This window comes from Tympanuchus pallidicinctus, unplaced genomic scaffold (assembly GCF_026119805.1).
Source record: "Tympanuchus pallidicinctus isolate F22 unplaced genomic scaffold, pur_lepc_1.0 scaffold6, whole genome shotgun sequence".
Lineage (NCBI taxonomy): Eukaryota > Metazoa > Chordata > Aves > Galliformes > Phasianidae > Tympanuchus > Tympanuchus pallidicinctus.
Genome location: NW_026294780.1, coordinates 42,712,584 through 42,735,109, shown reverse-complemented (window position 1 = coordinate 42,735,109; position 22,526 = coordinate 42,712,584). Strand labels below are relative to the sequence as shown.

Below are 22,526 nucleotides of genomic sequence, written 5' to 3'. Positions count from 1 at the left end.
TTGAAAAAACTTGTATCTGTGGTGCTGGAGGATGTTGTTGACATGAGCGGAAAGATTTCATTTTTGCCCAGGATATTTTAACTACACTTGCCTCCTTTGGTGTGTGGAGATTACTTCATTTATCAGTCCATAAGGGGCTTTGTGCAACCTGGTCCAGAGGGAGGTATCCCTGACTATAGCAGGGGGTTGGAGCTAGATGATTGTAAAGGTCCCTTCCAACCCCAATCATTCTATGATTCTATGATTCTGTGATTCTATCTTCAGTCCTGTGAGCTAAATGTTCATACAAAAGGAGCATGGGTTCATTTTACATGAATGCGTTTCTTATTGTCAGGTGCCTGCCTCCTTCATGTCAACATCTGTGATACATTCTGACAGGAGGTGTAGAGTTTACTGATCCTAGATACAATGTCAAGACACTATGAAATGCCTTGGGAAGGTCCCTGTGGGATACAGAAGCAGCCTCATGTACATGGTCAGAGAGGGAAAGACTCACAGAGGAATGTGTCTTTTGTCCCCTTAGTGGGTGTCTTTAGGAGTGATAACAACCCAACATGCTATGCTTGCTAAGATGGCCAGGAACACTTTAGGCTGCATTACATTGATTGTATCCCTCCCTTTCTATTATTATTAGGGTTGTGTTGCTTTGTTGTTGTTGTTTCTTATTTTTTTAACCAGGTTCTGAGAGTTGTGGCATTCACTGTGGATTTGCCAAGAAAACAGCAGGTCCCTGGAATAGCATCTCCACTGTGTGACAAAGTGGTTGCAAAGAGAAAATCTCCATAAGTGTGCACTCTCCCAGCTGTTCCAGTACTCAATGGCTATGCTGGCTGCTTGAGCTTATGTGCTGAAGTTTCTGAGGCCAGCAAGGCAGGAGTTTTCCAAAGAGCAACCAGGGAATTAAATGCCTAGAATTCCTTTTGCGTTCCGCAAGGGCTCTGCACTGAGTTGTGCCCCCAGGTTCATTTTCCAGCTCAGCTCTGGTGCTGGAATAGATGCCCATGTGGCAGCCTGCTGGAGGCCGGAAGCCACCTTAGCAAGATTTATCAGAGAGGAGGCCAGGGCATTAGCACAGAACTATCTCAGGAATCTCAGCATTGTTACCACTAACCTATGTTTGAATTTTGATTTTGAAAACAGTTCTTACTCAGAAGAACCAACAGATGAATAATGCAGTTCTGCATCTCCCAGGGGAAAGCCAACAGCTACAATAACTACAGAGTGCCTCTTGGTCATATTCTTCACATGTCAGCATGACAAATGCTTGACTTTGGAATTCGTAGTTGAAAGAATGAAGATGACTCCTGATGGTCTCCCAGGTTACAAGCACTGTCCTTATCATTGTGAAGTAAAGAAAACAGTGGCAATGAGTGCTTTGTATACCTTGTGGTCGCTGGAGGCACTTTTAGAGGGCTCTCAAAGCACCACGGTCTCACCTCATCTCTCACCTAGCCTGCTGGTCTGCATCCAGCAGCAAGCACCAAGTTCAGGGAATCTGTGGGCTATTCTATCTGATGCATGGGAGATTGAATCAGACATATGAAAAGAGCCCAAACAATGTGAAAGAATAATCTGACAGTTTGATATCATCCAAGGCTCAGTAGCTGGGGCCATACAACCCACCTCTGATCTGGGGGACAGGCATGTGGCACACATTGCCATGGTTTGCATTTGTTATTCATAGAGAAATGCATTAAAAGCAGGGTAATGGACATGCAAGGAGAGCACAGTCACCTTAGAGGAATCAGCTCCCCTGCTATTCATCTGACATACTTTAGATCTTTGGCCAGGATAAGACTAAGTGCATGGCTTTCTCTGTCATCCATAAGAAAACTCACTGGTGACTCTGGAAATAAATGCCTGCATTGCAAATATCAGAAACCAGGTGAGATGAGTCTCAGGCCTGCTATTGATGAGAAATGTTGCATACAACCAAAAGCCAGCTTGAAGATGGACATTAGAAACTGAAGGCACAGAGCCAACAGGAAGCCAGGAGTAAAGATGTGGCAACCCTTTTGGTACCAGATTGAGTATAAGCTTTTGGCCTTGGTTTATCAAGTTTCTGAGCCTAAAGTGTGTTAATATAGCCCATACCTACATGAATACAGGCTGAAGTCTTTAAATATGATTTATATTAACTCTTATTCCCCTTGTATGTGTATGTGTATGTGTATGTGTATGTGTATGTGTATGTGTATGTGTATGTGTATGTGTATGTGTATGTGTATGTGTATGTGTAATCCAAGGTAGAGGGAAGCAGTGGGCGTTAAGAGTACTGCTATTTTAGTACCAAGCTAAGAAACAATCTTTATCTGTCAGAGTATAATCTGCTTCAAGGTTGATCATCAACCATAAGTTTATAAAAAAAAATAATCAATTTAATGAGCACTAAGTTCACCATGTTTTCTAATAGAGTCACATACATATATTGGCCCCTTCCATCAAACCTCTACCCAAATTTTATCAGTTCTTTAGTTCATATTCTATTCTGCTTGCCATTCTACTGCTTTTCCCTCTTAGAAGCTAAGGAGGATTTTTTTTTTTTTTTTTTTTTTTTTTTTTGAGTTTAGAGTTTACTTGAAAAGTCCAGGTTAAAAAATGGCCTAGGAATTTCTGACTTCATCTAAGCTACGGGGGAACAGTAGCAAGCAAATACTCAGAAACTCTATACAGCTGCCACCAGATGCACTCACATTATTCATAATCTCTCCCCTAGGTCATATTTTAATTTAAGAATTAAACCCCAAAAGATGTGCTCAAAGCTTACTTTTCTCTGATCAGTGCAACAAATTTGTTGCATTTGTTGGTGAAGACACCAACATCTAGAATGTAAACATTTTTATTTAATCATTAACAACTGTGAGCATTTCCTGATATTTTGATTACTGTAATTTTTTCCTAGATAACCAGTAGTTTTCCATACAATATGTAATAACATTAGAAGTCCTTCGCTTAGAACATCAACAAACAATCAAAAGTAAATAATGTTAAAATGAAATTCACTGTGAGATCAAGTAAATTGATTAAGGAATTTTTAAATAGATCTTCATATTTTTCCCAAACCACACATTTGTCCAACCACTGGAGGACTTCTTCAATGGAATTTCCTTTCTGTTAGTTTTTCTGAATCAGAACAAAAATGCTGAAATTTGGAAACTCCCTCAAATCAGAAAACCCAGCTGTTCAGCAAAAGGCACACTAAAATACACTTTGTGTGGTTTTAAGTATCATCCACCAGCCATCCTCTATGAAAACTGGTACCCACTGATATTTGTCTTTGTTTTGCACCCTCTGTGGTGCACACCTATGCCCCTCCATTATGAAGACTGCAGAAATACAGAGGAAAGTAAGGTCCGTGCACCAACTCTGTAGACTCTAGATCCTGCTGGTAAAGAGGATATAATCCAGCCTCCTTTCATTTCTGGGGAAAAAAAAAAAAAAAAAAAAAAACAACTCCAACATTAGTCTGGAAATTTAATTTGCCTCAAATCAGCCATAAAACATTGAAAAGCACAAGCTTCTCAATTTACACAGTCTCAAAACTGCAGGCATTTCTAATATAATTTCTACCCTTTATTCAGTAGTGACAAGTCCTGAGGGAGAAAAGGAGCAGGATGAAGCAATAACTATTGGCACATTCTCTAGCCTAATTATCACTTAATCAACCTTAGCAGGGTCAAAAAAAAAAAGAAACAGAGAAACATCAATCAATTTTCTCCTCTTTGCTCCCTCCCAGAATTTAAATTCCCTCCCTCCTTTATTTAAAGCATTTTAAAAACCATAAGTAAGACTCTGAAGTCCAGGGAGGTGATCAACCCCCTGTATTCAGCTCTGATAAAGCTGCTCCTCAAGTATAGTGCTCAGTTTTGTGCCCCTCACTATAAGAAAGACATCGAGATCCTGGAGCATGTCCAGAGGAGGGCAATGAAGCTGTGAAGGGCTTGGAGCAGAAGTCTTATAGGGAGCAGCTGAGGGAACTGGGATTGTTCAGTCTGGAGAAGAGGAAGCTCAAGGGAGATCTCATTGCTCTCTACAATTACCTGAAAGGAGGCTGTGGTGATATGAAGGTTGGTCTCCTCTTCTGGGTAACAGTGATAGGACAAGAAATAATGGCCTTAAGTTGTGCCAGGGAAAGTTCAGGTTGGATATCAGGAAAAATTTCTTCTCAGAAAGAGTGGTGATGCATTAGAACAGGCTGCCCAGGGAAGTCGTGGGGTCACTATCCCTGGAGGTGTTTAAGGAAAACGTAGATGTAGTACTGAGGGACATGGTTTATTGAGCAGGATTGGTGGTGGGTAGGCGGTTGCACTAGATGACCTTAGTGGTCTTTTCCAACCTTAATGATTTTGTGATTCTATGATTGATCCTGTGGTTGGCCACACTGCCCATGTCAGGGTGTTGGAATCTTGAGGTCCCTTCCAACCCAAGCCATTCTGTGATTCTATGAAGTAATCACAAAGTCGTGCTTACCCTGGAGACAGAGCTCTGTCACATCCCTACGCCCTCTGGCTTAACCAGAAGTTAAGAGTAACCACTTTTTTTTTTTCTTGAGTGGAAAAAAGGAATGCTCACCTTGATTTGGGCTAAACTCTTCAGAAAGCTCTAGGTGCAGAGGTCAGGTTAGATGATGACAGAGAAGTACAGAGCTTCTTAGCTGAAAACATTGCATCAACACTGAGGAAAAAAAACAATTTCTGAATTTATGGAATGTGTAATATACAACAAAGTAAACAGCACCTTTCTGAAAAAAATACCTTCAAACATCTTGAAGTGTAAGATGGAATACAAAATTATAGTATTTGTTTTGCTAGTCATCTCACACATACAGACAGCATACTGCTGTTGCAAAATCCCACATGAAACCTGGAGCTCCCTTTGAAAAAGCACTACGTTGATCCAATATTCTCACAGACATGATCAAAAACAGTGGTTTGTTGGGAAGACTTGGCAGACCAGAACATGTTTACAGTTCAGGGCCTTTTGCATACACATCTGGGCAGTCCTGCTAGGATTCCAAAACTCCTTGCAACGGCAACTTGGTTTTGAGGAATAAATGGGGATTTAGTTTGCTGCCAGGTTCACTGAATGATATTTGCTTCTATTTGTGATTTTAAGAGATTCCCCTAACACCACGCTAAGCACTGTGATTGGTTTTGCTTATAAACAGTCCTCTTTCACAGGGAAGCCTGTGGTTCTGACTGACTGACTTCCTTGTAGATTGGAAATACATACTGTTTACCTCAACATCTACACAGCCTGAGTGTGCTGGTGAAATGGCAGCCATTGCTCTCCCAAATAAATCTTCATCATCAAGCTCCTTCAAGGTTTAATATCAAGCCCCTGTAATTGTGCCTGCAGAGAAGAGGGGTGTGGAGAGAGGAATGATGCGTTATAACTTGTTGCAGTGGCTGGCAATCACCTCTCTGAGAGATAATTTCCCCCGATACAATCTCTGCCAGGCAAGATAGACCTGCGGAGAAGAGTTTGGTTTTGAGAATTTAAATTGTTTCTTTACAACCATCAACTGCAGCTCGTTGGAGAGTCTGCGTGGAGGGTGTTAAAGCCAGTATTGCATGGCAGGTAATCAGTATTTTATTTGTTGTACTTTTAAGATGAAGTCTCTGACAGAGTGGCATGATCTGTGCTGAAGTGTCAGGATGAACTACAGTCCCTGCCTGGAAACTGGCTTCCTGCCCTGGGACACACAGGCAGAAGGTCAGGTCTTCCACCAAGAAGAAATATGGAAAAAAGGACCTTCCTGCTTTGCTTTAATCCTGATGTTTCACAGAGAGGAAATAACACAGTGGTTGCTGACCCCCTTAGAGATCCTGAACCAGACGCTCCTGAAACCCTAACTCCTGCAAGTATATGATTACTATGAAATTTCAAAATAGTAATTACAAAAGAAAGGGTATTTAGACCTTCTGTGAGTTCATTAAATTGCTATGGACATGGCCAAATAACTCTAGCAGAAGTCTAAAATGAGATAGTAAATGAGAAAATAAAACTCTAAAGAAAACCCTTTACCAAGCCTGTTCAGTTACATTGTGGGTCTGCCTCATGAGTATTTGGGTGACTGGGGTAGTACCCACCAGAATCATTAATTGCATTAAATTCAGGTGCTCGCTAGAAGCCAACATTTAACCATGCAAATGAATGTTTTTGTGTTCAAGGTAAACTCCAGAAGCTATGCACGTGCACTAGCTACTGCTTTGTACCTGCAATGCCTCTTTGCTTTCTCCAAAACAAGTTTTTGCATGTGCATCACATTGTGCTTGTTTATGAAATTTTCATTTGTAAATATTTACTTTGTATTTTAATGATGTCTATTAACATCCCTCAAGAAGATGCTGCTGTTGCAGCAACTGGTTCAACGCTGGCAAAGACTGTGGCTGAGATTTAACAGATATTTCTCTACAATGAATGCCAACTTCAACTATTCCTACCCCATATCTGAATTAATACTATCGTCTTATCATTTCCTTTTCATCTGTAGCCAAGTAAATATCTTCAATTAGACTCAAATAGTGTGGATGGCGCCCTGCATGGCAGTCTAAAATTGACATCATATCTCAACAACTTCATTTTTCATTTCACTGTATTATAATTATCACAAATTACTCAGTGTAGAAATGGGTGTAGCTAGAGTTTAGATGACTTCTCAGGTTCATGCAGTGAATGCAGTAGTAGCAAAGATAATAAAATCCTTTGTTGCTTCAGACACTTAAAAAGAGAAACCTTTCTAAAATTATTTCTGAGGGTAGTGGTCTTAGCAGTCAATCCAATAACCCAGAGGTTATTTTGTTCTACCAGTAGCCAAGATGCCACCAGCTTGTCAATTCATCTTTCTTGATGGATCAACAAAACACAGAGGGATCCACATTTTCCTGAGGTTCCTTTTGAAGTAACAAATGGCTACGACCAACTCCAAGTATACCAGATGGTGATACACAGAGATATTCATCCATGGCTGATTATCAGCAGGTACCCTGATGCCCTGCACAGGCCTGCCACCGTGAGCAGGTCAAATCTGGAGCAATTACATGTTGATAGCCCATTTGTTGAAAAATGCATCCAGGCACAGCTGTACCCCACAGGCTGTTGCAAGTGTTTCACTCACCATTCAAATGGGAAACATCCAAAGAGCTCAGCACTTCATATGTACCCATGACTGACAGCGTCCAACAGTCTCCAAGTGCGTGTAAACAGATTTATATTCCAGGGTTTATATTATATTAGTTATGGAGAAGTCAAACTGATGTTCATAGAATCACTCAGGTTGGAAAAGACCTTAAAGATCACTGAGTCCAATGTTACTGCTCTTCTTCCATTAAGGACCTCAGGTCAAGTCTTGTGTGTCCCCCATGAGTTATCAGCATTGTGATAAGAGCCACGGTACTTGCCATCACCAAACTGTCCTCAATATGGCCTGCCTTTGTTCTCAGTGACATGAAAACTTTGTTTAGCAGAGCGGCAGAGTGGGAAATGAGCACAAGTAGTGTAGTTTTTATTACACTAATGCCAGCTCCTATTTGAAGTCCCATCCCACAGGGGCTAGTGGGATGACTCATTCCAGTTTGCTGCCCAAAGGTATTTATAGAAGCTGCTGGGACACAACACACTGTCATCTCCTCAGAAGCCAATTTGTTCATCACCTTGTGGTGGGTCAAAGGCTTCCCAAGTAGATTAATTTCTAGCCTTAAGATATTGTCTCTGAAAGCTCTCCCTGGTGCAGAAGGCACTTTCATTAAACACTTTTACTGCTGGAAGTAACCAGAGATTATTGCTTTCGGGGACATACTATGAGGGTGGCTGTCTGTTGAAACAGGTTGATGTATGAGAGGAAGGTTATTTGCAAGGTTTGAGGTTAACTGTGATGCTGTTTTTCAGAAGGATGATATCCCTAAAAGTCTGCTCCTGGCTTTGGTTTCATTGTTTTGATATTTTAAATAATGCCAATGGCTCCCAGGGGAGAGGATGGACTCAGTTATCCCTGTTGTTCAGTGCTACTAATAAATACCAAATGGCAAATAGCAGCTTACCCTCCTCCAGACTGTGATATCCCCCAGAGGACACCACCACTGGCCGTTAATGAGGAAATACCAGTCACCGCCAAAAAGAGTTTTTTCCAGGCATCCTGCTTCCTCATGTGAATGCAGAATAGTTGGGCAGCCAGTAGTTAGCTGGGGTTGTGGGGGTCACAGTCCTACAAGGGAGCTCCGAGATGACTGATGCTGCTGCAGCTACTACACCGTGCTCAGTGCTGTGATTTCAGAGCAAGAAGGGAGTGCAGGACTGGGCAAATAGAAACGAGCTGATCTTCAGTAGGAAATGGTATGACCATGCAGCATGTTTGGTGAGTCAGAGCAATTCCTAGAAAGAATAAAAAGAGTAAAAATCTACTGACATGATGCCTTAATTATGCAGTTTGGGTTTCCTCATGCAGAAGGCAATTAAGGCAATGCTGGGAAAGGCTGTTCTGGCATCTCAGAGAAATCAGAAGGAACAAAGGAAATCGGCTCTCTCCCCTGTCGCTCTGCATATCCTCAGCATTGCTCCCCTGATGTCAGAAACAAAAACAGTGCTCACAGGTGCTGAGCTACCTGGAGCTGTGGGCTCCAGCCTGGTCTGTTTGCTGGCTCGCAGGCAGGCTGGCACAGGCTGGCATGCTCCAGAGGTTTGGTGTGAGCCATATACCGCAGTCCCTGCCAGCATCTCCTCCCATCATCCTGGCAGAGCAGGTCCACATGTAGAGAATGGCCAGGAGCATGACTTACCTCTAACAGCCACCGGTCATCACAGGGCTGAACATGCATGCCTTGTGAATGGGGGAAAAAAAAAAACTGCAGGCAGGTTCCCTGCTTCATGCTGCCCACCAGCCTCCTCTCCATCTTCCCAGTGCTGGGAACCAAGAGATAACATCACTCTGTGTCTGCTGCTCCTGCTGACAGCAGATAGCCAAGGGCAGGCTGCTTGCCCCGCACACATGGCTGCATGTGTGCGGCTCTTTGTGTTCAGCTTTGACTGTGGGAACTGACAGCTCCAGCTGAGCCCATGGGAGTCCCTCCAGTAGCTGCTGTGGCTTTGAGCATGAAAAGATCAGGATCTAATGGCTAATAGAAAGAAAGATCATTTCTCCTACTTTATTAAATGCTCCCAAACTAACATGCGTAGAAGGGGAGTTGCTGCAGCTTAGCTCATTCTCTCCTATTGAAACCAGTACCCTACGTGGTTTGGGTTTTCAGCTCACAGACCACCAGCCAGTTGTTCTTCCATGGTGAAAAAGGAGGAAGGATAGGAAGAAAACTTCAGGGTTCCATCAAATCGGATTGACAACTGCCTCAGTCCTTGGATTCATCACCTGAGAATCTGTCACTGGGGCTATCTGAGAGAAACCAGTGCTTGAAAAGGGATTTGAAGTACTTCAGGGCATTTCCTTGGCCTCTGAAAGGCAGGCAGGATGGGATGTTCTGTAGCCTCCTGATAGGAGGCAAAATATTTGAACTATTTGAAAGCAATATAAAACTTTCAGATCAATTGTCCATACAGGACTTAATGTTTCTGCTTGGCCTTTGGTCATAACATCACTAGCTCCAGAAGCACAGATTCCTCCCGCCACTTTGACACAGCGTAGCTTTGGGGAAGCTGGCTCCCATTTCTCTGCCTCACTCTATCTCAGGCACATTTTGTCTCATCTATGTTGACTCTGAGTTGTCCTGGGTGGAGCCCATGTTAACACAGCCTCCAAAACAGTGCTTCTTGGTGGTACGTGTTATACATAATAATTACTATAAATATGACTCAGAGAGAACGAAGTCAGAAGAGATCATGAGAGGTTACCCAGATGACTTGTTTATTCCACAATCAGTCAACAAATTCAGGTACTGATCTATTCTCCTCTGGACCTATGTCATCTGGACCTCCTGCTCTGATACCACCACTTAAGCTGCTCAGTTTCTCCTGATAGCCCATTTCCAGTCTGTGCCATCTTAAGCGTAAGAAAGCTTTCCATAGTACCTAGAAAAAAATCTCTTTCGAGGATTTAGACTGGATATCAGGAAGAAGTTTTTTATGGTGAGTGTAGCGAGGCACTGGAACGGGTTGCCCAGAGATGTGGTTGATGCCCTGCCCCTGGAGACACTCAAGGTCATGCTGGATGGGCCTCTGAGCAACCTGATCAAGCTGTAGATGTCCCTGTTCATTGAAGGGCAGTTGGACTAGATAACTTTTAACTTCCAACTCAAATGGATCCCTTCCAACTCAAACGATTCTATGACTTTCGTCCCGCCTATCTTGTCTAGTCCTGTAAGGACATGGAGAGAAAACACTTCACCTGGGTAGCAGTCTTTGTTCTATTTGAAAATTGGTGCTAAAACCACCACAATCATTACTCCTCACTGCCTCCACGTTCTTTTATTCCAGAGACTGAACAAACACAGAGACTTCGGTCCTTCCCCTCAAGTATTGGTGCCAAAAGCAGCAAAGTCTTGACACTTATGCCACACTAAAGTGGTGACTGGGAATTTGTGAATACTTATAAAAGTAGCCAGAGAATTATCTTACAGTGAAATACCCAACTTGACAAGCGGAAGCAACCAAACATATGACTTCCCTAATCTTGCTGATATCTCTACCACTGTTTGACTACACATATGCTCCCAGCTCAAAGTGAAACACAGCCACTCAGACCGCACTGAACTCTTATGCAGAGGTATACAAATCTGCTGGTCTGTATTGCTTTGCTTAGCAGCAGCTGAATGTGGGTGTAATGGCTAGTGAGGAGAGGTGAGGGTACAGCAGCTACTTTGCACCTGGATGGATAGCAGCTGTCATCTGTGCCACCTGTGGCCAGCTGGTGGGCTAGGAAGGAGGCTGGTCTGAAGGGCAAGGAAGTAGCAACACAAGGAGGAAAATTGCCATGGAAAGCAATTGGAAGAGCTGCAGAATGTCTTTGTAGGCCATTAGGATGTGAAAGGCACTGAGGACTTCCCTGGTTCTCAAGTACAATTCAGTGGGATGCAGAGCCTCTTTTTACTCCAGCTCCCAAAATGAATGCTGCCCATTCTGCCTTTTTACTCCAGCTCTGAAGCAGCAGTGGAGCTGTAGAGTGTCACACCAAGGACCATGATAACACTCAGGTATTTCCCTTTTCTGCCTTCCCTGACAGCACAGACTCTGCCTGGTGAGGTCATGCAAGAAATTAGGAGTGAAGCAAAACAGCCCTATTGCCAGTTCAGGGGAACCCAAGCCAAAGATAACACTTAAAGAGTACGCAAATGGCATTGTTAGAATGCTCTTCTTTACCTTCTTTATCCCAAGATCCAGGAGCTACAAAATGTGGTGGCATCAGACCCAGCTCCGGGTAAGTTTTGAAAGGGCTTTTTCATCTCGTGGATGTCAACAGTATCCAAGGGGATCCTGGGGCTCAGGACACATTCTAAGCTACCTGCAAGAATGTCTCCCCTTCTCTTAAATTATTTCAGATTGTGTCCTTATGTCCAGCAGCGCATAAAGTCAAAGTTCTCTCTACTGAATTGCGAGGCACACTCCCCTTTGCTGGTATTTACTTTCTCTTGAAGAACTGAGTTGTGCTTATTGCAACCAACACAAGTTCAAATAAAAAGCCTTTTTATTTCCTACATTTTGTAATACTTATCTAAGCATTACATCTAGCACAGCATGGGTAGAACTGCAAAATCATGTGTTAAGCAGAAGCCTTTCTGGATGAGCAGTTTAAGAGTCTCCGATTCTCCTCAGACCCATGATTGCTTCTGACCTTTTCTCCGTGTGACTTCAGCTTACATGGGATTCTCAGTTTGAAGAATCAGTGCTCTCAGAGAAGCTCCAGATGGAAGGCTGTTTGTTTTCACCTTCCTCTGTATGTCCTGTCAAGTGGTTTGCTGCTACTTCAAACCCAGACAAACAAGATAACTGCACGCGCAAATCCTGTTTGTGCTGTTGGGCTTCTTTACTCTAAATATAGCTGGGTGGAGGAGGCCTGACCGATAAGGTGGCGTGACCCTCTGTATATCTGCACCATGGCCTTGGCCCCTTTGGGACAAGAAGCCCTTTTCTTTGAGTTGTCCCACCAGATTCAGATTTTAGGGGTTCAAAAGCTGAGCAAACAGCTGAAAATGTTGAAAACAAAAGAAAGAGGGAGGGCTCCAGATGGGGTGATTCATCCCACCGCTCTTTTGAGGATGGAGTGACTCACTCTTGGGGGTTTTCCTGTTTTGGTGATGTAGTGGTACGTCCCCCTGGGCAGGGACAATTTCCATCTCTCCTGTTGGCAACCAGCCTGCAGAGCCAGGCTCTTGAGCTGCAAATTCTCCTCTCACTCACTCCATCTTAAACCTGGAGCCGCTCCATGAGACTCAAAGGCTCATTTTCACTGGAACATTCCAGCTGCTTCACACAAGCCTTCTGTCAAGTGGCTGGCAAAGCTGAATTCATAGCAACCTGCCTCTGGCCTGACCTGCTACACACTTGTGTAACTATGACCAAATGGAACTTGTTCCTGTGATCTTTTATTTTTCACAGCTTTACTTTTTTTTTTTTTTTTTTTTTTAACTTATCTTGAATAGTTCCCTTGGGGAGTCAGTTCTTTCGCTTTCTCAAGCAGCTTGGGCATGAGTATATCCTTGGACTGGAAACACCAACTTCTTGGTAGAAATCAATAATTAGTTGTTGTTGTTTGTTTATTTGCATTTGCTCTGTATATTTTGACTCTGTCTCAGTGAGGGGAAAGACAGCGAGAGGTGGCTGAATTATTGTCTCTCTAGGTCTCCTAGAATAGGTCTCCTAGAAGAATGTTTCCATGTAAACCCATAGCCATGCACTCAGACCAACTGTGCAAGAATGGAAATCCTGTTTAGGGCTCAGATTGACTTTTTTTGTAATGTCCTTTCTGGGAGATCTTGGAGGAGATTGTTACAATGGCCAGATTCTTGTCTTTTCACAAACATGCCATATCTTGGCTCCATTTCCTCCCTTGCTTATCACTATTTTGTTAGCTTGAAGATAACTTCCAGGCGATCTGCTCTCACCTAAAAGTCTGATCAAAGCAAATTCCCTGTTTTTTAAGAAGTAACAGGGGAAAGGGTGGGTGTCTTTTTTGTCTGGTAACAGTTTATTTTCATCTGACTGTTTTCTGCTTTTGTAATCCATAAGCAATCATGTTTTTAGAAGGCTTGCCAGTTATGATAGGTTTCCTTGACTTTACTGTAACAGACATGGCTAAACACAGCTGTCTGGTGCCTGCAATCCTTAGGAGTCCTGCAGGACCCAAGTAAAAATAAACTGAACTTTAGACACAGTCAAGAGAAGGGCTTTTTCAGCCAAGTCCTTTGTAAATAAGCAAAAAGTCAAAGTAGATAGAGGGGGACAAATTCATATCTGGGATCATGCAGTAGCTTCACTGGAATTTTGTTCACAACATTCAGTTTCTGTAGTTCGTCCTCTAAAGAAATCCTTGTAATAGGAACAGGCAGTAAGTAAATCAGAAACCAAGGCTCAGCCCCTCTACTTTTATAATCATGAAAACGAATAGGGAAGAACTACTAATAGAGATAGCATGCATCTAAGTGTCAATATAAGATTGCCTTTGATGAGTTTTCATTAACTCCCAGAGCAGAAACAAATATTACAGGATAATATGTGCCAAAACACTTTGAAATATTCAGAAAGCATATGAAGATGAATGCTTGTGGAAAAGATATAAACACCATCCTGTATCTTTGATTTTCATTCGACATTTTGATTGTTCATCCATTTTTCAGAGAAGGAGCATTCAGCTGTGCTGAGTCATAAGCTGGAAGAGCATCCCAGACGTTGATTACCATCCCAGCATGACACCAATTGAAAGCATATCCAAAACTCCAGCAACTCAAAATGCCCTACTTCTCCTTATAGCTAGGTTATGGAGGGCTATTATCATTTATCTCCCATTTCTAGATTTAATTTGCAGTGCAGAAGGAGGAGAGACTTTCCTCCAGATGGTGGTTTAGAAAAGGAGCTTAATGTGGATGCTCTACAGTTTTGTCTATATTACTGCACCTGGGAACACTTCCAAGTTTCTTCATCTGGATGCATGCTCCAGATGTGTCCTTGTCCAGGTGCTCACCAAACTGCAATTTTCCATCACCAGCTTTCCAGAGAAACACAACTCAAATCAGATGATTGAAACGATGTACTACAAACAGGACCCCAAGTGAGAGCAGAGGGTGAATCCAATCAGAACATATGATCCCATGGACAGGTCTGGCCTCTGGGTTGGTCTCTGGAATCATAGAATTCTTAGAGTTGGAAGAGACCTTTAAAGGTCATCTAGTCCAACTCCCCTGCAATGATCAGGGACATCCACAGCTAGATCAGGTCACCTAGGGCCTGATCCAGCCTCTAAAAGCCTCTCCTTCTCCTCCAGTGGGGAAGGTGATTTTGAGAACATTGTACTCCTATCAGATTGGATATTAAGAAAAATTTCTTTTCACAAGGAGTGGTGATGCATTGGAACAGGCTGCCTGGGTTAGTGGTAGAGTCAACGTCATTGGAAGTGCTGAAGGAAAGGGTAAGTGTGTCACTGAGTGACATCGTCTAGAGCGGTTGCAGGCAAGGGTTGATGGCTGGACTAGGTGGTTTTAGTGGTCTTTCCAACCTTAATGATTCTATGATTCCACCTACTGATGTAAATACCCACTACGTGCAGTCCTTTGGCACGAGTGTAGGTGAACATCTGGGACCTGAAAGGTGCCCTAGAACAGTCCTAACAAATGTGTCACTTTAACCCTGTGTGAAGGTGGGGGTGACAGCTGCAGAAAAGCATTGCAACAGCATGACATATTGGGAATGAAGTCAGAGACATTAAAGAAGGACAGATGATGAATTGGAAAAGCTCTAGGAACTCTTCCAGGCACCAACCTCTTATTTTATTTTCAAATGTACCACATCATAGGAAAGAACCATGGCTCTGTAAAGTTTCTCCTGGAGGAACTGGAATTAAATGTTATTCTTAGGAATAGTATATGCAGGTGTTCACCAGATATTAACAAATGTTTCACTATTAATTACAAGAGTGGTAGGTTCTATTGCAAACACTTCATCTTCTGATTCATACAGCGTCTGTCCTGTTGCCTCTCCACTGTTTAAAAAATGAATGTGTCAGTAATGCAAAAAACACACTAAGCAGAACTTTTACAAATGGATATTCTCCTCAAATAACAGCACATACTGTATGTGTGCTTCTCCATACAGCTCCCAGATGCCTTGGGGGAATCCCCAGCTGGGAGCAAAAATAAACCTATGTGATTGAGGTGATCAGAACCAGGCTTGATTTGTAAATTACCAAACACTCAAAGCAATAATTGCAGCAAAAATTAGGAGAAATCTGTAGGATAAATTATGTTCCCACACACCAGTCCATGAGTCACCCTGAATTACATAAAGAGGACTGGTTAAATTCATCAGAGAAACTGGTCCCTACGTACAGCACTCAGCAACCTCTCATCATAAACATCAGAACTGGTTGGTGCCATCATGTACATGCACAAGCACACACACTCACCACACGCTTATTTCTCACAAATGAAAGCCACATTCTTCATAAATAGTAGAATTTGGGGGGGGGGGGGGGAGGAGAGAGAGGGGATGAGCATATTATACCTACCTTCATTGTTGTTGTTACTTTTGAAGTCAGATGGATTCAGCAGAAAATACCATAGCAATATTCTGAAGGGCTGTACTCTGTTTCTATAAAGTGTTTCTTCATTAAAAATGTATTACAAAACTCTGAAATCCAAAGTGCATATCAATATTATAGTAGGCACTTGAGGTTTACATTCCTCAGATTGATCTTGCTCCTGTGTAAAGTCTGCTTCAGTACAGCCAGCTGGGTTTTTTGTAGTTGTTGGTTTGTTGGTTGCTTTTTAAAATTTCTGTGCCCATGTTGAAATAATCTATTTAAGAATATAGCAGTGTAAGCAATGCTCTTTTTCTGTAGAACAGATCTATCTTCTAATGCGGGGAAAAAAAAGCTCGAAGCTTGACGTTATTGTTCCATTTTCGAAGACATATCTTTAATCAGTAGATTTCTCTGATTCACTGCTGGTTTGACAACATCGAAACTACAGAAGCTGCACCTTCTTCTGTCTGAGTTGAATTTGTTCCTGTATAGCGATATGAATAAATAGAGCATCTGCAACTACTCCTGACATGACAAGGGCTATCAGTCCTCACGCTTCAGGGTACATAATCTGATAACCAGCTGATGTAAGGGAGAAATATCCCCCACTGGTACAATATTGACTAATTGGATTCATTATAAGCCTTTTATGTCTTTCTCTAAAACCCCCTGCATTAGCCACTAGACGGACCAGCAGCTTGTTCTGGCATAGCAATTCCTGTGTATCTAATCCACAGAACAGTTGGCAGTGGGTGATGTGGCACCTGAAAGGGCCACTGAATTAGCAGCATACTAGCTGGAAGGGACTCTGCCATGGTGGCAAAGAGTTCCAGGTGAAGCCTCAGTCACACAGTAGGGAAGAAGACTATGGGTTATTCGATTTGTGGTGTTCAAAACGAAAGTATATGCCATCTGACCTGAGATCCAGGCAAGGACAAGAAAGGGAAAGGAAGGGAAGGGAAGGGAAGGGAAGGGAAGGGAAGGGAAGGGAAGGGAAGGGAAGGGAAGGGAAGGGAAGGGAAGGGAAGGGAAGGGAAGGGAAGGGAAGGGAAGGGAAGGGAAGGGAAGGGAAGGGAAGGGAAGGGAAGGGAAGGGAAGGGAAGGGAAGGGAAGGGAAGGGAAGGGAAGGGAAGGGAAGGGAAGGGAAGGGAAGGGAAGGGAAGGGAAGGGAAGGGAAGGGAAGGGAAGGGAAGGGAGAAATAGAGCAATGTAACATAGAAAATTGTAGCACAGCATTGAGCAGATCTGAAGGAACAAGAATCCTGAAACAGGAGCTAAGCCAGTGCTGCTCTGTGAAGTGCTGGCTCATCAGATGCTAACTTGTCTCCTTTATTTCCACTTTGGAGGAGAACAGATGGCTGGGTTGGAGTGAAATAAAACCTAAAAGCAGAAATTGATGGCCAACTTTATCCAAACAATAATAAAAACCCTCATCATGTTCCCAAAAGCCAAAGTGCATTAATGCTTTTCAAATGGTGCTTCCCACAGAAGCAAAAGCTGCATTTGCTTGTTAGCCACAAGGTGACTGTGTGCTTATCAGAGAAAGGGCAGAGGGCTCTGCATGATGCAGTTGCTTGGAGAACAGCTTCACTGGAGGGTAAATCCATGTACTTAAAAGACAGATTCTTCAGACTATAAAAATGAGAAGGGAAAGCAGGATACTTCTATTCCCCATCTTGCTGAGTCACAGTACATTTTCCATCAAAGGATGTATTTGCTAATATGTCACACTTCAATGACACTTGAGGCTCAAAATGGAGCAATCTTGTTTATCTGGCTGCTCTCCAGGCTAGCTGGAGACTTCTGGGCTGTGTGCTGACAACAGTTTACTCAATTAAAAGAAACTGTACTCTCATCCTGTCCCTGGGAGGAGAGAAGGTTGCAACGGAGCATCCTCATGTCTCTTTATGTGAAAAACACAAGTACTTAGACAAATAAAAGCATTGTATTTGGTTTCCCTTTACTCTTATCGTTCCCAGTGAATGTATTAGCTGGAATTAGTATTTTATCTACTAGAAGTTCACAGTAGATAAACATATCTGTCATGAATCGTATACAAAGACTGCCCCATAACCATCAAAATAAACATCTTTGCCTCAGTTTATCTCTGAGAAACAACCCTCTTGACACTGCAATGCAAGGCGATATTGGTAGTGAAGCTAACCCCACACAGTTGGAGTTCTTCTGGCATGTTGTTCTTTCCTCATTTGAGCTGGGAAGTATTCTGGGATCTTTTGGGGAAATCCTACTGAAAAAAGGAGGGGGCCCTCTTGTTTGTGCTCAAGTGCATTTCTCATCTGCCAAGAGATAGCCAGCAATGGGGCTGCTGGATTTTGGGCATATTTCTTAGTGAAGAACATAAGCCAGAAAGTCCAGCATGTCTGTGTCCTAACTGCAGGAAAGCAACATGGCAAAAAAACAAATTGGTCTTCTACTAGACCTCTGCCTTCTTCTGGATCTCCAAGAAGTGTATTAGGCTATCTGTGGCTGCTAAGCATTTGGAGCTATTATTTTTATGTTCATCTCAAAGCAATGCGAAGCATGTTCAACAAACAGATTGGGATAAACTGGTGTTTGTACATCTGGGGCTCATACTCTACTCACAGAATCACAGAATCATCCGGGTTGGAAGGGACCTCAAGGATCATGTAGTTCCAACCCCCCTGCCTAGCAGGGCCACCAAACGTACACATTCAGATCAGGTTGCCCAGGACCCCGTCCAACCTGGCCCTGAACATGTCCAAGGACGGGGCATCCACAACCTCCCTGGGCAGCCCGTTCCAGGGCCTAACCACTCTCCTTGTAAAGAACTTCCCCCTAACATCCAACCTCAATCTTCCCTCCTTCAACTTGGATCCATTTCCCCTAGTCCTGCTGTTGTCAGCCCTTCTGAAGAGTTTACTCCCCTCCTGGGTGTAGGTTCCCTTCAGGTATTGATAGGCTGCAATGAGGTCACCCCGCAGCCTTCTCTTCTCCAGGCTGAACAAGCCCAACTCCCTCAGCCTGTCCTCATAGGGGAGGTGCTCCAGCCCCCGATCATCTTAGTCGCCCTCCTCTGGACCCTTTCCAAAATCTCCATGTCTTTCTTGTACTGAGGGCTCCACACCTGGACACAGTACTCCAGATGGGGCCTCACAAGAGCCGAGTAGAGAGGGACAATCACCTCCCTCTCCCTGCTGACCACCCCTCTCCTGATGGAGCCCAGGATCCCATTTGCCTTTCGAGCTGCCAGAGCGCACTGCTGCCTCATGTTCAGTCTCTCGTCCATCAGGACCCCCAGGTCCTTCTCTGCTGAGCTGCTCTCAAGGACCACTCCTCCCAGCCTGTACGGGTGCCTGGGGTTCTTCCAGCCCAAATGCAAAACCTTGCACTTTGCCGTGTTGAACCTCATTAGGATACTCAATACTTTCCTTTTTGCTGACATGGGCTATGTATGAGTATCAGAAGAGAAGCAGGGTAAAAGGAATTGGCCTACACTAAGAACACACCTTTTGAAATCACCTAAGTAATCTGCTTTCTTTCAGGTCTGTGTCAAGATATACCTCAGCATTCATGACGCTCGAGCAAACTTTACCAACATACATTAGACTGAAAGGGCAGCCATGACATTCATTCAGAGACAAATTCATGCAGTTGGCCTGTGGAGGATGCAAGATGAATGCATCAGTGGAGGTGAAAGGACCACACAGCAGGTCTGTGGCTCTCCAGGACGTTCCCCAAACCATGACACAGGGGCAAAAGAGGGCATGGCACCTAGGGGCATGGAGGCTGCATTATGAATATGGCTAAATGCTGACAGAGATGCGTAATTGATGACTCACCAGCTTTCGTTGTTTTTCAGCTTATTATGGGAAGTCTGACAGATCCAGGTCCAGCCTTTCTCCAAAGGGACTGGAAGCCAACAAGGTGTTGTCTCATTTAGTTTCACTCTTTTGATCCCCAAAAGGAAAGGGACCACCAGGAGAGGGATAGAGTTCGTGGTTTTCATGGAGTCAAAGCTGACAGTACTGCATTTCACCCAATTTCTGATTCAAAGGGGGATTCTGTTTCAAAAACCTTAGTTCTCAGGCATAAGAAAATGAGGTTTGGGACTTCAAAAAAAATAAACATATATATATATATATATATATATATATAGAAAGTGATGCTGGTACAATCCAACTTAGCTTTGGAGAGGATGTGGAAGAGGAGGATGAAGGGAAAGGACAATGAATTTATAATCTAGTTTTTAGCAAGGTGTAAATTTACCACCCAGACTCCCACCCATTATGCCACAGACAGGAAACCAGCTGGTTGAGGGGGCAGTGAGTTTGTTGTTCCTCCTTACACAATGACTATGTGTGTTATTTATTTCACAGGCCTAGCCATAACTGGTATAATTTTTAATCTGCCTCTTGCCTTTTTATGTTTTCAGATCAGCTACACATTTCATCAGCCTCCTGCCCACCAGCAATCATAAAATATGAGCCTTTGTGGGAAAGCAGAGACGTAGAAAGAGTTTCTTATGAAACTGTGGCTGGGATTGTTCCAGACACCTCAGGCCAGCTGCTCTCCAGGCAGCAGCTTTGTGATACAAGGGACAGTAAACGTCAGCTTTGAAAAGTCAGGCGGTCGGGCCTTCTGGCTCCAGGCCCACAGAACAAGTTCTCCTGACTACTGAGGCATGGCTAGAAAAATAAAAGGGCTCTTTAGCGCTGATATCTTTGGATGCTGCTGTGCAATATGGCTGGAATCAGGCCAGGATATTCCTACCTGCTTTGCATCTCAGGCTATAAAGCAAATCCAAACACATCACTCCTTTCCTGGTGCTTGGTTTTCATTAAAATATCCGTTGCTATTCTGTTCTGTCCAACCTTGAACAATGCAGTGTCACTGGGCTGCTGCATTGCCTGTGGTGACTAGAAATAGCTCGTATCACTGGCGGAGTGGCAGAGGTGGGAAAATTATCTTTTTTTTCCAGTCCGCAATGCAGAATCTGTACTATTTGCATGAATTGTACCTACAGAAGATCTGCTCCTTACACATTCCTCATGACTGCTTGTAATATCAGTCAGGTCAAAAGATGGCAATACTCACCAGCAAGGTGTTTTATATAGAGGAGGACACACTTCATATTACTCTTGAGAACCTTTCAGAAAAGGCACAGATGAAGATAAGAAGATGATCATCTTCCATGAATGGAGAGACAAAATAGGCTGGTCTGGCAAAGAAAATTAGGTGAAATCTAAAATCATGCATCTTTCTAGGTAGGTCAAGAAGTGTGCGATGACCCACAGCAGGGGAGGAGCAGGGAACAGTGAATGAGATGATCAGGCAGAGCATTACAAGCAAACTAAAGGGAACACTCTTCCACACAGCAGGGAGAGTCACTACCATATTTTTTTCCATGCCATAACCTTTTGGAATGTCAAAAGTACAAGCAGACAAAACAGTGAACACTGGGCCTGAAAGGTCAAGTTGGACTCACCTTGGAGAATAGCCTGGTCACAGTGGCCAGCTCCAGAAATCCCTGAAGTACAGATTTTATCAGAAATTAGATAGGTCCCTTCTTGTCCTTTCTTTTCTGCTTTTTCAGCAGCTGCGACTGATAACTAAGGATACTGCCTTGATGAGCTTTTGATTTGACTCAGTGCAGCCACTCTCATGTGATTTAACAGTCTGGCTCTGCTCTGGAATGATTCCAACGTCTTCAATGAATTTGAAACAGCAATGATTTCCTACGTGTTTGACAATTCCTGCTTTTGTTTCCATTGCAGCATTTCCTTAGGCTGCTCTTAGCCTCTGAACTTTTCCTTTGAGTTCATGTCTTAGTTCTCTCTGTAGTGCTTACTGTTACATGAAGACAAGCAGAAAAAAAAAATCTCTTGTAGTGTTTTATTAAATTGTCACAACAAATAGTGCTAAATAGGAGGTAGAAACTCAGATATCATGGCTATTTCTCTGGAAAAGGGAGGGTCCATAAATGTCTGTAGTTCCCCAGCCATGCACTGCTCCCAGACTGGGCACAGATCTCCTTCTCTCTCTCTACTTCTCTGTCCAGGTCTTTGATGAAAGGAAATTTGAAGGTCAGTGTCCCAGAAGATCTTCATGCTTCTGTTCTCAGTGAGCAGAACAGCCTTTTTCTTCCACCCAGCCTCTAACAGTCGCAAATACCATAAACTCTTTGGGGCAGGTGCTGTCTTGTCCCTCTGCACTGACGCTGTTTACCCCAATGTAGTTTGGGCCTCTCATCCAACCTAGAGAACAACCTCCTGTCTATATCAAAAGTGTCTCCACCCTCTATTATGATAAGAGATAGTATCATGCTCCATAACCACAAGAAGCAGTGATCTGGCTTAGGATGGAGGTGAAATACTCACTGCAGACCAGCTCTAGCATTTTTGGATGAATGAAACGAAATGCCCACCCTCTGCATTGCTTCAGTTCAGGACACTGTGTGGTCTTGACGCCTGAGCTGCAACATGCATAGCAGCAATGGGACCTTCCTGGTCAGGATCCTACTGCCAGTTCTCCTGGGCTTCTCCCCCTCCTGAGGAAATGATCTAGCGAAACAGAGTAGGGATGCTAAGCACTGTGTTATTGCCTGTTGGAAAGAATGATCTGCATTATCTGATGATAATGCAGTCCACGGACCTGGTGTTAAGCAGTATCCTGTACAATTTATCAAGGACTACATTATGAGCCCAGTTCTCCATCTGTTTCCTGAGAATGTGTTGGAGAGTTCTTCCTTTGTACTACTGTCCTGCTTTAAAAACAAGTCATGTAATTGAAAGGAGCGTATTTGCAAAGCTGGAGCAGTAATTAAGCCACAGTGCCTGATCTCACCTTGACTTGCTCTTTCACAATAGGC

General features: G+C 43.4%; 1 long non-coding RNA gene across 1 annotated transcript; it reads right to left on the bottom strand.

The window, feature by feature from the left end:
* Nucleotides 1–2,441: 2,441 nt before the first annotated feature.
* Nucleotides 2,442–21,054, bottom strand: LOC128071681 (uncharacterized). The gene is made up of 3 exons (XR_008201979.1): nucleotides 20,753–21,054; nucleotides 8,043–8,373; nucleotides 2,442–3,421 (listed from the first exon to the last, which is right to left on the bottom strand). It is a non-coding gene; the product is annotated as an uncharacterized LOC128071681 (long non-coding RNA).
* Nucleotides 21,055–22,526: the final 1,472 nt, after the last annotated feature.